The sequence below is a fragment of the Mirounga angustirostris genome, unplaced genomic scaffold (genome assembly GCF_029215605.1).
Source record: "Mirounga angustirostris isolate CCGP_5_RB_7025 unplaced genomic scaffold, mMirAng1.0.hap1 SCAF_5, whole genome shotgun sequence".
Taxonomy (NCBI): Eukaryota; Metazoa; Chordata; class Mammalia; order Carnivora; family Phocidae; genus Mirounga; species Mirounga angustirostris.
In genome coordinates this window covers 6,153,474-6,168,021 of record NW_026991713.1, presented here as the reverse complement: position 1 = coordinate 6,168,021, position 14,548 = coordinate 6,153,474, and the positions used below count along the sequence as shown (strand labels likewise).

Here is a 14,548-nt window from a genome sequence, read left to right as displayed (position 1 = left end):
GTTGGAGGTCCGTGCGGGGAGCACAGGCTGCTCTGTGGTTCCTCTGAAGACCACAACTCATAGACTTGGCACGCTCAGTTGGCGACAACGTAATTGGGTACAATGGAACACAAACATAGTTTAAAATATGAAAATGTTCACAAACTTATGGTTTGGGCATCACTTATACATTTCATTCAGTTGAACAGGAAACTTCAAAACACTAGGCGATTCTGTATGTTAAAGACTGCCTGCAGGCGCCAGCAGAGGCCCCATACCTGGGCTCCCTGGGAGCCCAAATTAGGGTGAAGGCCGGTGTGGGGTCCTGGCCAGCTCGCCTCAGGCAAAACCACCAACCCTCCAGTCCTCCCTCTTCTCCTCTGAACAAAAAAGAGGGAAGCCAACCAACAGGGCTGCTTTGGAAACAAAATGCAAGCCATGGGAAAGTTCTGGTAAACTGCAAGTGCCTACACAACCAAGCTGTTTTTATATATATTTATTTTCATTCTAAAATCAAGTTATTACTTAAATACTAATTCTAAAAGTAAAAGGGTAATGGTGCAGTCTGGGAAACAAGGTGAAACTTTCCATAATTCTGCAACCTTAACTACCATTGCTGTCTATATTTAAGTATTTTACACACATGATATACCTGACAACTTGCTTTCTCAAGTCCTGATATTTTTCGTCACCTCAGTGCGAGCCATCATCACCCTCACACATGCGCCTCCAGTCACAGCATCAGCCTGTCATCCTAGGCTCAGGATTTCTATAACCTAGAACAATCAACTCAGCCCCAGAATCGCCAACCCAGAAGGAGAAAGGCTTCGGCGAGGCTGGGTTGCCCTCACACCCCAGAGACGATAGGACCACCCTCAGGCCCTCAACCCAACAGGAAGGGCAGAAGCGGACAGAAGCAGAGAGATGGTGGAAAGACAGGAGCCAGGACTGGCAAGTGCCAGGATGGGAGGGAGGGCATTCCATGCAGGGCCAGAGGCCTTGCCCACATCAACATCATCCCCACAACCCCAAGTCACCAAGGAAAGGTCCAAATAGACTAAATACACTTAGGCTGGAGAAAAGAACACACTGTAGGAGGATTTTCAATAGAACTGGATAACATAACATCAAATTAAGCACTTTAATGGTACACTTTGCTTAATTAGCAAATTCACTTAAGTAGACATTGTACTTTGAGCAATCGCAAAGTTACTGAGCCAGCACCATGGACCTGGCACAGGTGTTGACCTCTCAGGGTCCAATACCCCACGCTGCCCTCCCTCAGTTGTCTGAAGAGGAGACTGTCAGCATCGCAGTTCTGAAGATGTTGAAGCATGCGGCCAAGGAAGGCCACCCAGTTACCTCGTGATAGAGCTAAACTCAACCCGGGGCTGTGTGACTCTGAATCCATGTTACCTCCTACACCTCACTGAAATAGGGCCTTTCTTCTGGCAGTGAAAGTTACCTACTGACTGCATGGATCTGTGACCAAAAGCCATATGGGAAAGGCAGCAGAATCAACAAAATACATAAATGCAGACAAAGAAATGGAGGCAAGACTGCTGCCAATCCCGCTCTGGAAGCCTCTCTCACTGGAGAGTGCAGCCACTGCTTCCTGGAAACTCTGATGGCAATCTTTGAGCCTCCAGTGACACCGGGGACCTTTGTTAAAATGAGCTGCTTGGGGGCGCCTGGGTGGCTCAGTTGTTAAGCAGAGCCTTCTTTTTTTTTTTTTTTTTTTTTTTAAGATTTTATTTATTTATTTGAGAGAGAGAGAATGAGAGAGAACACAAGGGGGGGGGGTCAGAGGGAGAAGCAGACTCCCTGCCGAGCAGGGAGCCCGATGCGGGACTCGATCCAGGGACTCCAGGATCATGACCTGAGCCGAAGGCAGTCGCTTAACCAACTGAGCCACCCAGGCGCCCTAAGCAGAGCCTTCTGTTCAGGTCATGATCCCAAGGTCCTGGGATGGAGCCCCAAGGTCCTGGGTTGGAGCCCTGCATCGGGCTCCCTGCTCAGCAGGAAGCCTGCTTCTCCTTCTCACACTCCCCCTGCTTGTGTTCCCTCTCTGTCTGTCAAATAAATAAACACAATCTTAAAAATAAGTATTTATATATAGGATATAGATAGATATAGACATAGACATATCCTATATATGTAATAAAATGAGCTAGCTGGATCACCCCTCCCCGTCTGCATCCCTGACTTCTCAACTGACATTTCCTTCCTGTGCGGAGCTCCAACCTGCCGTGTCTACTGCCCTGAAACAGCTCCCCGTTGAACTCCATCCTCCAGGAGGAGGTCCAAACCCAAGCCTGGCATGCAAGGCAGGTTACCCAACCTGAAGCCTGCCCACCCAGCCTTCCCTCCCTCCACCTTAAGTGGCTCCTCTCACACCCAGCCACTCACACCCCCACATTGTTCATAGCTCTGGACCTGGCCAGGGATTCTCCTTCCAGGCATGGCCAGCTGGAGAGCACCTGTGGATCTGGTGAAACCACTCCAAAGACACCTCCCTGAAGGTCAGCTCTCTGCAGTGTCCTGAGGGCAGTCAGACCCTCCCACCTCTGTCCCCTCTATTTTGTACACACTCCTATCTGCTGTCACAATGAAATGTGATGGTTTCCAGGTCCGCCTCCTGACTGAGCTGCCTCTCCAGAGTGCAAGAGTCACCTTAATCTTGGGATCCCAGAGCTGTGGGAAGAGCCAGGTGCACTGCACACATAGCAGCCAGGATGCCCCCTCCCCCCGCTTGGGCCCACCTTGCCCACTTCCCCAAACACTCTCAACCCCAGGAGTGAAATTAAAATAAAAAGCAGGCACTTCGACATGGCAGCCTAATGGAGTTCACAAGTGACAGCCCTGCCTCTCTATCAATATTTAAATCACAGACAGGAGGCCACTGGAAGAGAAGGGCCAACCTATGGATGCAAGTTTCCTGGTCAGAGTAAGGATTGTAAATACCAACAGAGCTCATGAAGGAGGCATTATGGCAAGTCATGTGTTTAACTGGACACCATCCCTGCAAAGGTGTAGCAGGCTGGTGCTTACCCTTCGTCATGGGCCTTGCTCTCCAACAGCATCATTTCCTGACCAGGCTTCTACTTTTGGTGACTTCCAAATGCTCAGAATTCACTTTTGCCTTCAGCCTCCACCAATCCCTCTCTCTGGGGAGCAATGCATTTAAGGAAGATGACACATGGCATCAGGCTTTCTATTCAATGTCAGGGAGATCGTGCATGTCTGCCTCGTCCTTGTGAGTATCCTAAAGAAGTGCATTGTGAAACGAACAAATAACCTTTTTCCATGTCTGGACAATGAATAATAGTACCAGACATAACATAACAGGAAGACAGGACCACAGATAGACTCATACCACATTTGAGTGATACCTACTGTATACCCTCCTATACCTCCATATCTGAGTATTCAAATCATCTTTATTACAATGATTCTTTTCATGAGTAATAAACCACTTAACATCTGTGAGTCTTTAAAATTCCACCTTCTTTTGCATACATGAGCTCTTTAAAAAACTGAGACTCTGTGCTCTGTTAATAAACTGAAAAAAAAATCAGTTCCTACAATATTCAGAATCTGGCCTGAAGGCCACAAGGAGCCACTGTTGGGTAGTCATGATCATTGGCACAATCCACACCCAACTCTCAAACCCACCCAGCGGCTCACAGGCTGGAAGGGATGTCTCATCTGTAAGTACATATTTGGATGGAACAAGTCAAACATCTGGAGTTTTCACTTAACATTTATTTCACAAGTGTTTCAAGTGCTAAGCAACTGAGCAGTAATCATTTCAATGCACCCTTTAATCAATAAACATTAAACAAGTCTGCTCAAAACACCTAAGTCCTACAAATGTGTCCCTATGAAAAATATGGCAAGAAAAAAATAACAAAAATAAGTATCCCTTTGACAGGCAGAAAGGTGTTTAGTGATCCAAATTCAGACCAAAAAACAGTCCTTTCAGCAGATGAGCAAATAGTTTCCTCCGCAAGTGACACATTCTGGGATATTTACACTGCCAAACATAACTCATAATGACAACCACCAAGGAAGCAAAACCTAATGGAAAAACCCCAAGCTGGCAACCAGGTGCCCCAGTTCTGGTCCCATGACAAGCCTCTGGCTGTGTGATCCTACCAGAGTGGTAGCCAGCCCTTTCTTCATCACAAGAACGAATATCCATCACCACCCACACCACTCAGAAATGTTTTAAGGACAAAAAAAAGAGAGGTGAAAATGCTTTGGAATGTGGCCTCTATAAATACAAGTCATCATTATTATTATTAGCCAAAGATGACTGAGAAAATAGGATTACAGAATATCATCGGTGAGAGGGAGCTTAGAGATGGGGTGATCCCGGAGTCCTCAATCTGGCCCAGGCCTCTGAAGCTGCGTGCTTTCTGGGAAGGAGGCCACAATTTTTATCATATTCTCAAAAGGTTAAGAACCTCTCAGCCCCTCATCTTACAAATATAAAAACTGAGACCCTAAGATATGACTGTCCTAGGCCTCAAGGTTAGTGAGGGAAAGGCTGGCCCAAGGCTCCTCGACTCCATCCATGCTACTCCCACTCTACCATGCCACATTTCTAGGGAGGACAAAAGTCACACAAATCTCAGACAGCCACAGAGTGTGTTACACAAGCCACCGCACGTGTGGTTGCTAAAGTCATAGCAAAGTTTTTATCCTCAGTTTTCTCTTCTCAAGGCTTCCTGCTGAGGTCTTTGCTGGCTGAAACAGCTTTTCCTTCATTTCTGTATTCCCCTCTCTACCTAGTTCGGTGCCTGCAGCCAGGAAACAAATGATTTTCTGATATCAAAATTTTTTTAAAGAGGGATGCCTGGGTGGCTCAGTCAGTTAAGCGTCTGCCTTCGGCTCAGGTCATGATCCCAGGGTCCTGGGATCGAGTCCCGCATCGGGCTTCCTGCTCCTTGGGAGCCTGCTTCTCCCTCTGCCTCTGTCTCTCTGTCTCTCATGAATAAATAAAAAAAATAAAATCTTAAAAAAAAAAAATTTTTTTTAAAGAAATTAAATACACGGGGCGCCTGGGTGGCTCAGTCATTAAGCGTCTGCTTTTGGCTCAGGTCAGGATCCTAGAGTCCTGGGATTGAGCCCCGTGTCGGGCTCCCCACTCTACAGGAAGCCTGCTTCTCTCTCTCCCACTTCCCCTGCTTGTGTTCTCTGTCACATAAATAAAATCTTTAAAAAAATAAAAAAGAAATTAAATACACGTAAGTATATGTCAAATATACCTCAATTAAAAAATAAAGATTTGGGCGCCTGGGTGGCTCAGTTGGTTAAGCAACTGCCTTCAGCTCAGGTCATGGTCCCAGGGTCCTGGGATCGAGTCCCACATCGGGCTCCCTGCTCAGCGGGGAGCCTGCTTCTCCCTCTCCCACTCCCCCTGCTTGTGTTCCCTCTCTCGCTGTGTCTCTCTCTGTCAAATAAATAAATAAAATCTTTAAAAAAAAATAAAAAATAAAAAAAAAAGTAAAGATTTGGGGGCACCTGGCTGGCTCAGTCAGTGGAGTGTGTTGACTTTTTTTTTTTTTTAAGATTTTATTTATTTATTTGACAGAGAGAGACACAGCGAGAGAGGGAACACAAGCAGGGGGAGTGGGAGAGGGAGAAGCAGGCTCCCCGCTGAGCAGGGAGCCCGATGTGGGACTCGATCCCAGGACCCTGGGACCATGACCTGAGCCACGCAGGCGCCCCGAGTGTGTTGACTCTTAAACCTAGGGTTGTGACTTTGAGTCCCACACTGGGTATAGAGTTTACTTAAAAATAAGATCTTTAAGGAGCACCTGGGTGGCTCAGTCAGGTAATCATCCAGTTCTTGATCTCAGCTTAGGTCTTGATCTCAGGGTCGTGAGTTCAAGCCCCAGTGTGGAGAGAAAGAAAAGAAGGGAAGGGAAGGGAAGGGAAGGGAAGGGAGGGAGGGAGGGAATAAATAACATCTTTAAAAAAAAATTAAGGGACACCTGGGTGGCTCAGTCGGTTGAGCATCTGACTCTTGGTTTTGGCTTAGGTCATGATCTCAGGGTCCTGGGATAGAGCCATGCATCAGGCTCAGTGCTGAGTCAGCCTGGGATTCTCTCTCTCTCTCCTTATCTCTCTGCCCTTCTCTACCTCATCCCCCCCACCCCCACACACATGCGCGCACTCTGTCTCTAAAATAAATAATCTTTAAAAATAATTAAAAACAAAATGAAGATTTTATTCTAGAAAATAAAAAATAGATTACATGGTGCTGTTTTACTAAACAAACATAAATGTTCAATCATAGGAACAAAAAGAAATCAATAAAGAAAGGAGACTGTTGTTGTTTTATGTGCTTTTAATCAAACTACCAGCACGTGTGGTCTTAGATGGCCACTGTTCTTCAAATAGTTATCTCTGGAACTACACATATGCCAAGAATGTAGCATGGCACAGAACACTTCTGAGTACACTTCAAGAATTCCTCTTTTAAGACTGTCTCCAGTCAGCAGACAGAACATAATTACCTGAATACTAAATATCTGGAGGAATTCCTACACAGCCGTCCCAGAGACCAGCACTGGGACCCATCAGGAGTCAGGTTTCCAGCACCGAGACGCGTTCAGGTGTGTGAAGGATCACTGCCAGGGCCATAAAGAAAGGTCTGCACCTGTGCAATGCAAACTGACTTCAGAACTGAGGGCACTGCTACGCTGCTCTCAGGTACGCCACGGCCGTCGCAAACCACCTAACCGGGAAAGAACCTGAGCCAGCGCTACTGTTCACATGAATGTGGTCATTACCCCCCATAATCTACAAGGTGGCCTCAGCAAAGCGGCCATGACAATCTGATGGCAGATAAGGCAGGCTCGAGTCAGCCGGGAAGTTCAGGTGAGGGTGGCCAGAAAGCCCTTGGTAAATGCTACCCGATCTCTAAACACAAGGCACCATTACTATTATTAAGGAATCTATGAAATCCTTTTGATATTCCCTAACATCCTGGAATCAACTGATAACCCTGTCACAAGCAGGAAGCCTGAGCATCATGTCCTTGGTCTACGCAGACTTTCAAGTGAATAGAGGAGAAAATGAAAAGGTAAAGGACAAATGCCCCTCAGTTCCCACCCCCATTGGTCTAGCTATCAGAGATGTGGATTAGGCATCCAGCACTAGGGAAAGACAACCTTATCTCCTAGCACCAGGCTATGTCCGAAACCCAAGTACTGTTTTTCACATATGCATACTTTTAGGTTAATTAAATATTATGACCTCTCATATATTTAAGACTAAAAGTAATAAAGTTCCAGTTCCCAAACAGCATGAGCTGTTTCCATTCAAATGGGTTTTTAATTCTTCTCCAAAAAAGTCAATCAAGAGTGCAGAGCTAATCACGTTTCTATTCCTCTATGTTATGTTACTTTCCCAAGTAATAAATATCATCAGCCTACTGGCCAGTTTCTTTAAAGCTTGAAGACAGTTGTCAAAAGAAAATCACTCACCACAGAAAAGTTTTTGATGTGACCTCGTATCTCAACTAGCATAACCTCACCAAGGAGATTGATTGCCAAGCTCTAGAATTAAGTTTAAATGCACACAGATGAGTTTCCCATGTGAATGAATCAAGAGAAACCCAAGATGCACTGGCTTCTATTCAATGCCTGTAAGTGGAGGCTGTAAGCAGGCTTGTGAATCAAGTGGAGTAAGAACATCTGCGGCCAGAACCGGAGGGCTGGCATTCAACTGCGCCCACCTGGTTGGTTTCCTCGTCCTGGGCTCCAAGCTGGCAATCCCAGGAGGGTTAAAACAGAACTTCAGCATACAACTGCAGAGGAGGGAAGGAAGCTGTGAGCTCACCGGCAGCAGCTCAGGTCTGAATTCTTTTAGCAATTCTCTTGATTTTCATCAGGACAGCCAGGAAGTGTTTGGTAAACAGTGTAAGGAGTGGCCGCGGAGACTCTAGGCAGCCTCCCCTCCTTAACCACAAAAAAGAACACAGGATAGTCGCGGTAGAGAAGACCCAGGAATGGTTACACACACCCCACCCTGAAGGCCGCCTTCCCCTGGGCACCCAACTGGAGAGCAGCGTCCTCAGAGGCTAGAGCTGAGCGGGGCCCCAAGGAGACAGCACAGCTTGCTCTCCCGACCAGCCCCATCGGGAAAGAAAATCGCCCTTCTCTGGCGGAGCCAAAACCCCAATGAACGACTGAAATGAGGGGGCAGAAATCGCCACCTCTCCCGCCCGGAACCCCTCCGATGCGCCAGCAGGCTCGGAAACCCCAGAAGAGAGAAAGCGCTCACGTTTCTAAGAATCAATGCCAGTCTGGGAAATCCCGAGGGTGGACGGGCCAACAGCCCCAGCCTCCCCTGCCTGTGCCCCCAGCCCTAGGATCTGCTTGCAAGGAAGGCCTCGCCGCCCCCACCCCCTGGAGACAGGAGAGACACGGGGAGGGTGGAAAGGAAGGGCTGTCTCCAAGTGCCCCAAGTAAGTTCATCCGCGTCTGTGTCCCGCCTGCCCCCGCCACCCCTCGGACCCAGCCCTGCCCTCCAACTGGCGCTTACCAGCCACATCGCTGCTCCGGCGCCGCTCCCGCAGCCGCCCTCGCCTCCCGCGTGTGCCCCCGCGAACCTCTGCGCCCCTCGGCTTCGCGGGTTCCCCTGGAGCGCGCCCGCGGCTCCTCCCCGAGTCTCTCTGGAGCCGCCCACCTGCCCCTCGGCAGCAGCTCCGACCCGCGGGCCCCGCCCGAGAACTTGCCCGCCCGCGTCCCGGAGCCCCGCGCCGAGCCCGCCCTCACCAGCCCTCCGCCGCCCGCCGCGGCCCCCGAACACGCCCCCTCCCACGGCGACAGGAAGTCCGCGCGCCGGCCGCGCGGCCGCAGAGGCTTCCCCCGAGCGCGGAGCGCGGCCCCGGAGCGGCGGCCTGACAGGGCGCGGGCCCCGCCGCCCGCCCGCGGCGCCCCAACCGTCGCGGCGCGGCCCTCACCTCGGCCGCCGCTCTCCTCCCGACTCGCCGCTCACCCCGCTCCGGCCGCGACGGCGTCTCCGGGCCCGACTCCCGCCCTCGCTCCGGCCGCGCTCCTCAGCCCTGCCCTGCCCCGCTGCGGCCGCCGCTGCCGCCAGCCCCCAGCGCTCCGCCCCCGCCGCGCCCGCTGTGTTCGTCCCATTGGCTGCTGGGCGCCGGGCCCCGCCCCACGGCCCCTTCGGCATCCCAGATTGGGCCAGGGGGCAAGGCGGCGGCACGCCCCTGGGGCACAAAAGGACCTCCCCCGGGCGCCATTGGCGGCGTCTCCTGTCCATCAAAGGGGGAGTGCCTACTTAACCAACTGATAGGGTGCCGGGCGCGGGGGGGGGTGTCACTGTCCTGGGGTCGCTCCGGGGCTGTGCTTCGCGGGGCTCACTCTCTGGGGCTTGAGTCCTGCGGCTTTGCTGGTACCCAGGCGCGGGGGGCGCGGGGGGCGCGGGAGGGCAGCACCTCACCTGACTGGGGGTTCAGGGAAGTAGTCGTTCTGAAAGTTTCCTCTCCTGGGGTACTCAGGAGAGCCAGTGTCAACAGGGCTTCCTCAGATTCCCGCCACAGGTGTAGATCCCTCTTGAGCCGCTTAGTTTAAGCCGGGGGGCGGGAGGGGGGGGGGAAGAGAGAGAGAGAGAGTGTGTGTGTGTGTGTGTGTGTGTGTGTGTGTGTGTGTACGGAGCAGCCAGGGAGAGCCGCCGGGCACTGCACAATGGACCACTTCATTTCTAGTTCTTACCAGACCTTGCCTAATGGGTTATCAGCCCCATTCTACAGAAAGACAGAATAATGAGTAAAAAATTGCTGCATTCACGGCTCACTACCCTCAGCACTTTCCAAGCATTGCTTCCTGTGGTCCTCCTGGAGAGGACAAAAACCCTATGCCCATGGGAGGGTTTGGAGCCTGAGCAACTTGGGGCGGGGGCGGGGGGGGGGGGCGGATAGCTGGAGTAAAGAGAGTAAATGGCAGAGCCAGGATTAGAAACCAGGTCCCCCCCAACCCAGGCCTGTGCTGGTTCCACACCACCACCTGGAGAATAATCAGGAGGACCGTGTAGCAATGCTGGAAAACGCTTGAACTAAAATGGTCAAAGGGAAAGCAGGACACAAAATGGTGGGGAGTATATGAGTCTACTACCCATGGATAGGAACTGAGACAGACCACAAAGAAATAGAGTGGTTTTTCACTTTCCAAACTGTTTGTTTGGAATGTAGCATTGGGCTTGCAATAGATAATTGTGGCTAGAGGTGTCTGAACAGGTGCTGGTGACCTGCGTGGTCCTCCAGCCTCCTGCTCTTCAGTCCTTGCCCTCATCCCCTTCTCCTGTACACACATGCTCACACACATCCCCCTTCACACCAAGCACTGGTGAGGCTGGAAGGGGTTCCTGCAGACTGGACACCACAGGGAGGTGGTGAGCCTGGCACTGCCCAGCAACAAGACACCTCCTGAGCCTTTCTGGCCTCCTAGCCCTAGAGGTCACTTCCTAGCCATATGACCTAGGCAGCACTCCAGCATCTACACGTTGGCTCCTTTCTTGCCTCTTTCTTTCCTTTTTAGTGTTACAGGATTTTTGTCCCCTTAGTGCCTGTGGTTCTTGGTCAGGCCACTTCAAAGAATGACGAGGTAAACCAGATGAAGAGTGGTGAGCAGCAAAGCGAAGTTTATTGAGCGATAGTATAAAGGTCCCAGAGAGGGAGGGGGGCCCAAAAGGGTTGCCCCCGGAGTTTCTAAGTTTAGGGGTTTTATGAGCTCTCTTGCAGAACTATTTTAAGCAGCCAGGCTATGCTGAGTCGTACAAATCAGGGCTTTGGTCACATATCTGTCTACTGTTAGGTTAATGTTTATGCACTGATGATCTTTTTTGGCTGACATCTGGGGGCTTAGGTGTTAACTGCCCCTTGCCCGTGATATTGACAAATGCTTTTGTGGTTAACTGTCTTATTTTAGGACATTTTGCAGAAGTCATTTCTGCAAGGGCTGCAAAGCAGAATGTTAGTGCAGGTCCTGTCTAAACTGCAGAACAGGATGTCAGTGCTGTTTTATTTTAGCTGTCCTGACTTCATATTTTCTTGTTGGGGACACTGACCTTGACTACTTAACTCCTAACATTAGGGCAAAACCAAAATTCCTCTCATTTTCTTGCCCCCGGCAATAGGACACTGTTGCTGAACTCTTTGAGTCTTGCCTTCCATCCCAGCAGCTTATCAGGGTATTTTTCCAAAGAGAATTCCCCTTTGCCAGCCGTGACCATCCCAGCTTTGATCCCCGCAAACATTTCACAATAGTGTATCCAGCCTCCTTCTTCAACCATATTCATACTGGCCTGGAGCCCAAACCTGCCTCTGTCCCTTCCCCACTGAGGGGCCTGGGCAAGTCACTGCAGCAATCTGTGACCTGGGGGTGATAACAGAGCGCATCTCACAGGGTTGTGGTCAGGGGTAAGTGGGACAAAAAAGTAAAAGTATGGAGAGCAGCTCTGGGCATGCAGGTATGAGTGCTCAGTATCTGAGCTGTTAACATGCGGTCATGTCAACTGCCATTTTGTCCCCTCCTCCCCGCAAAATGTGCCCATTACCTGGGTCTGGGACCAAGACTGACTCAGTCCTTTATTAGGCATTTCCCCCTAAGCAGTCTCGATAAACACACGGCCCAAGTCAACATGTATTTTAATTGAGATCAAAACATTCTCACAAAAAACAAAAACCCAGATATAATTGTATTGCTGGTAAAATAGTCTTTCTTACACAGTGATATATGTTCCTTGTTCAAGAAAAAAAATCAAAATCTGTGGGACGTTTGGGTGGCTCAGTTGGTTAAGTGTCTGCCTTCAGCTCGAGTCATGATCTCAGGATCCTGGGATGGAACCCCGCATCTTGCTCCTTGCTCAGTGGGGAGCCTGCTTCTCCCTCTGCCTGCTGCTCCCCCTGCTTGTGCGCGCTTTCTCGCTCTGACAAATAAAATCTTTTTAAAAATTCAAAATCTGGGGCGCCTGGGTGGCTCAGTTGTTAAGCATCTGCCTTCGGCTCAGGTCATGATCCCGGGGTCCTGGGATCGAGCCCCGCATCGGGCTCCCTGCTCAGCTGGGAGCCTGCTTCTCCCTCTCCCACTCCCCCTGCTTGTGTTCCCTCTCTCGCTGTCTCTCTCTGTCAAATAAATAAAATCTTAAAAAAATAAAAAATAAATTTAAAAAAAATTAAAATCTGCTACAGACATTCACTCTATAAATAATTCCAGTGTTTACAATGTGTGGGGCAGGGCAGGGGGGAGTTGGCAGTTCAGGGAGGGATGGACCTGGGTCCTGCTGCTTCTGCTCCTGAGAAGACCCAGCAAAGACACAGAGTCTACAAGAGACCTCCCCATCAAGGGACAGCAGTGATCCTCAAGAACCAGAAACCCTCCAGTGGGAGGGCAACAATATTGAAGGCAGTGGCATTTAACTGATCCAGAGTGAATGGAAATGAGGAGAGCAAAGGCCCAGAGGCAAGAAATCCTGCCCTCCAGGAAGAGAGGAGGGTTCCGCTTGGCCAGAGCCTTGCAGGCATAAGGGGAAATAAGGTGGGGAAGGCAGCTGAGCCACAAATAGCTATGAGTCATTCCAGGTCTCCATTTTCCCAACTGTAAAATGGGGATAATCATATAAGCAAGTGCTTAGGGAAACCTCAAGGATTCATGAGATCATACCTGCTCTGAGGACGGATCCTGGCACAGTCAGCAGCTGTTGAGTGTGTCCAAGGACCCCTCCGCCCCCCAACACACACATTTTATAAGAGTGCCTCAGGGTAGATTTAACTTTAAAATTTGTTTAACTGTGATCAAATAAGCCAGATGCAAGAACATGTACTCTGCATCAACTATTAATATTTTAGAGACAGCTAAGCGTTAAGTGTTGCGACTAAAGGCACACATTTCTGGATATACCTCAGAAGGAAGCTCTTCCCTGCCAAGTTGTAGAAAGATCTGGATTCCTTGCAATGTGTCATTGATTAGGAGGCAATTATCCCGGCCTTTCTTGCCTCGCTTTGTTTCATTCCATTCTGGCCTGTGCACGTCTGCTCACGTAACTTTGTACCATCAACAACACAGCTGTACTTGACGAGGGCCACGTTCAACTCAACGCTGCTGGGTAGGACACTCGGGCCTAAGACCAGCTCCCACCCAAAGTCAGCAGGATGTGGTCACATCAACGGGACAGCATTTCCCTATGGTTTGAAAGCACTATTCCTGAACGATTCTTCATACTTTTACAAAGCGTGGAGGCTCGGGGGGGGGGGAGGGGGGGAAGGGTTCAGTGTTGCCGTTTGTGCCAAATTGGAACAAGTGGCAACAAGGAAACCAATGCATGAAAGTGAATGTTTTGAAACTTTGAAGGAAGGACTTAATGCCCAGACTTTATGTGATACATTGTATAAAGCATTTTCTACCCTCTGATGAACATACGGCTCACTCCCACAGTCCCTCTTTGAGGTCCTGCCATTCAGGAGGATGAGAAGGTCCTGGATGCCAACAGTTACTGCATTCTCAATCCAGAGCATCATCTTTCCCTGGGTGGGCTCCTGGATCAGCTAAATAGAAGGGCATCCTGTGATTGTATAACAAAATCTTGTTTTATTTTGTTATACAATGTTACCATATGCAACTACTTCTGTGATTCCAGATTCCCTGGATACAAAATAAAATGGCATACCAAACCTAATTTTTTTTTTAAGATTTTATTTATTTATTTGACAGAGAGAGACACAGCGAGAGAGGGAACACAAGCAGGGGGAGTGGGAGAGGGAGAAGCAGGCTTCCCGCGGAGCAGGGAGCCCGATGCGGGGCTCGATCCCAGGACCCCGGGATCATGACCTGAGCCGAAGGCAGACGCTTAACGACTGAGCCACCCAGGCGCCCCCCAAACCTAATTTTTTAAAAACATTGCAGCAGCTTCAAAATGTGCATTCATAAAAAAAAAAAAAAGTGACTTTGCCCTTATTGATTCACTTCATCACAGATGAATGTTATAAACTTGAACTTATAAAAGAAGTTGTATACCGTAATTACATTATAAAATAAATGAACACCCATCAAATGCTGCTACTGATCACATGTAAGATTTCATGGAGAGTGTCACAGATAAAGACACAAAGAACTTGAAGACAGTGGGGAGCCATCAAGGGCTGCTCCTGGCCCCCAGACCAGCTGTTGCGTCCTGTGTCGTGTGTCTGCACCTGACGTGTTCAGTCGCCATCTGTGAAATACTGGATGGCGGGGAGGAGGACTCTGCCTCAGGGGCGGCCACACCTCTCCTGGGGTGGGTGGGTCACTTCCTGGTGGAATGATCTTGGGCCCAGGATTATATGTGGCATAATGCCACATGCCATAATGCCACCATCAAGGCAGGAGTAAAGAAGCAGGCGGTGGAGGCCAGGCTCCCACAGACACCACCACTGTGGTTAATATTTACCCGGGTCCCAGTCACTTCATGGCATCAGAAGAAAGGAGGAGGAGAGGCCTGAGAGACATGGGCTATTTAATCTTTTGCTAAATTTTTTCCCCCAGCAATTAGAAAAACCTAGGGC

At 49.7% G+C, this 14,548-nt stretch overlaps 1 protein-coding gene across 5 annotated transcripts in view; it reads right to left on the bottom strand.

The window, feature by feature from the left end:
• The window catches only part of PACSIN2 (protein kinase C and casein kinase substrate in neurons 2), a 131,693-nt gene extending 122,580 nt beyond the window's left edge, over positions 1 to 9,113 (bottom strand). For 2 of the 5 annotated variants that reach the window (XM_064590514.1, XM_064590520.1), the window contains exon 1: positions 8,960 to 9,094. The gene's annotated coding sequence lies outside the window, so the exon portion shown is untranslated. Of the gene's footprint in view, positions 1 to 8,538; positions 8,685 to 8,959 lie in introns of those variants that run through there. The other 3 variants (XM_064590515.1, XM_064590519.1, XM_064590516.1) reach the window with 3 other exon arrangements.
• Positions 9,114 to 14,548: the final 5,435 nt, after the last annotated feature.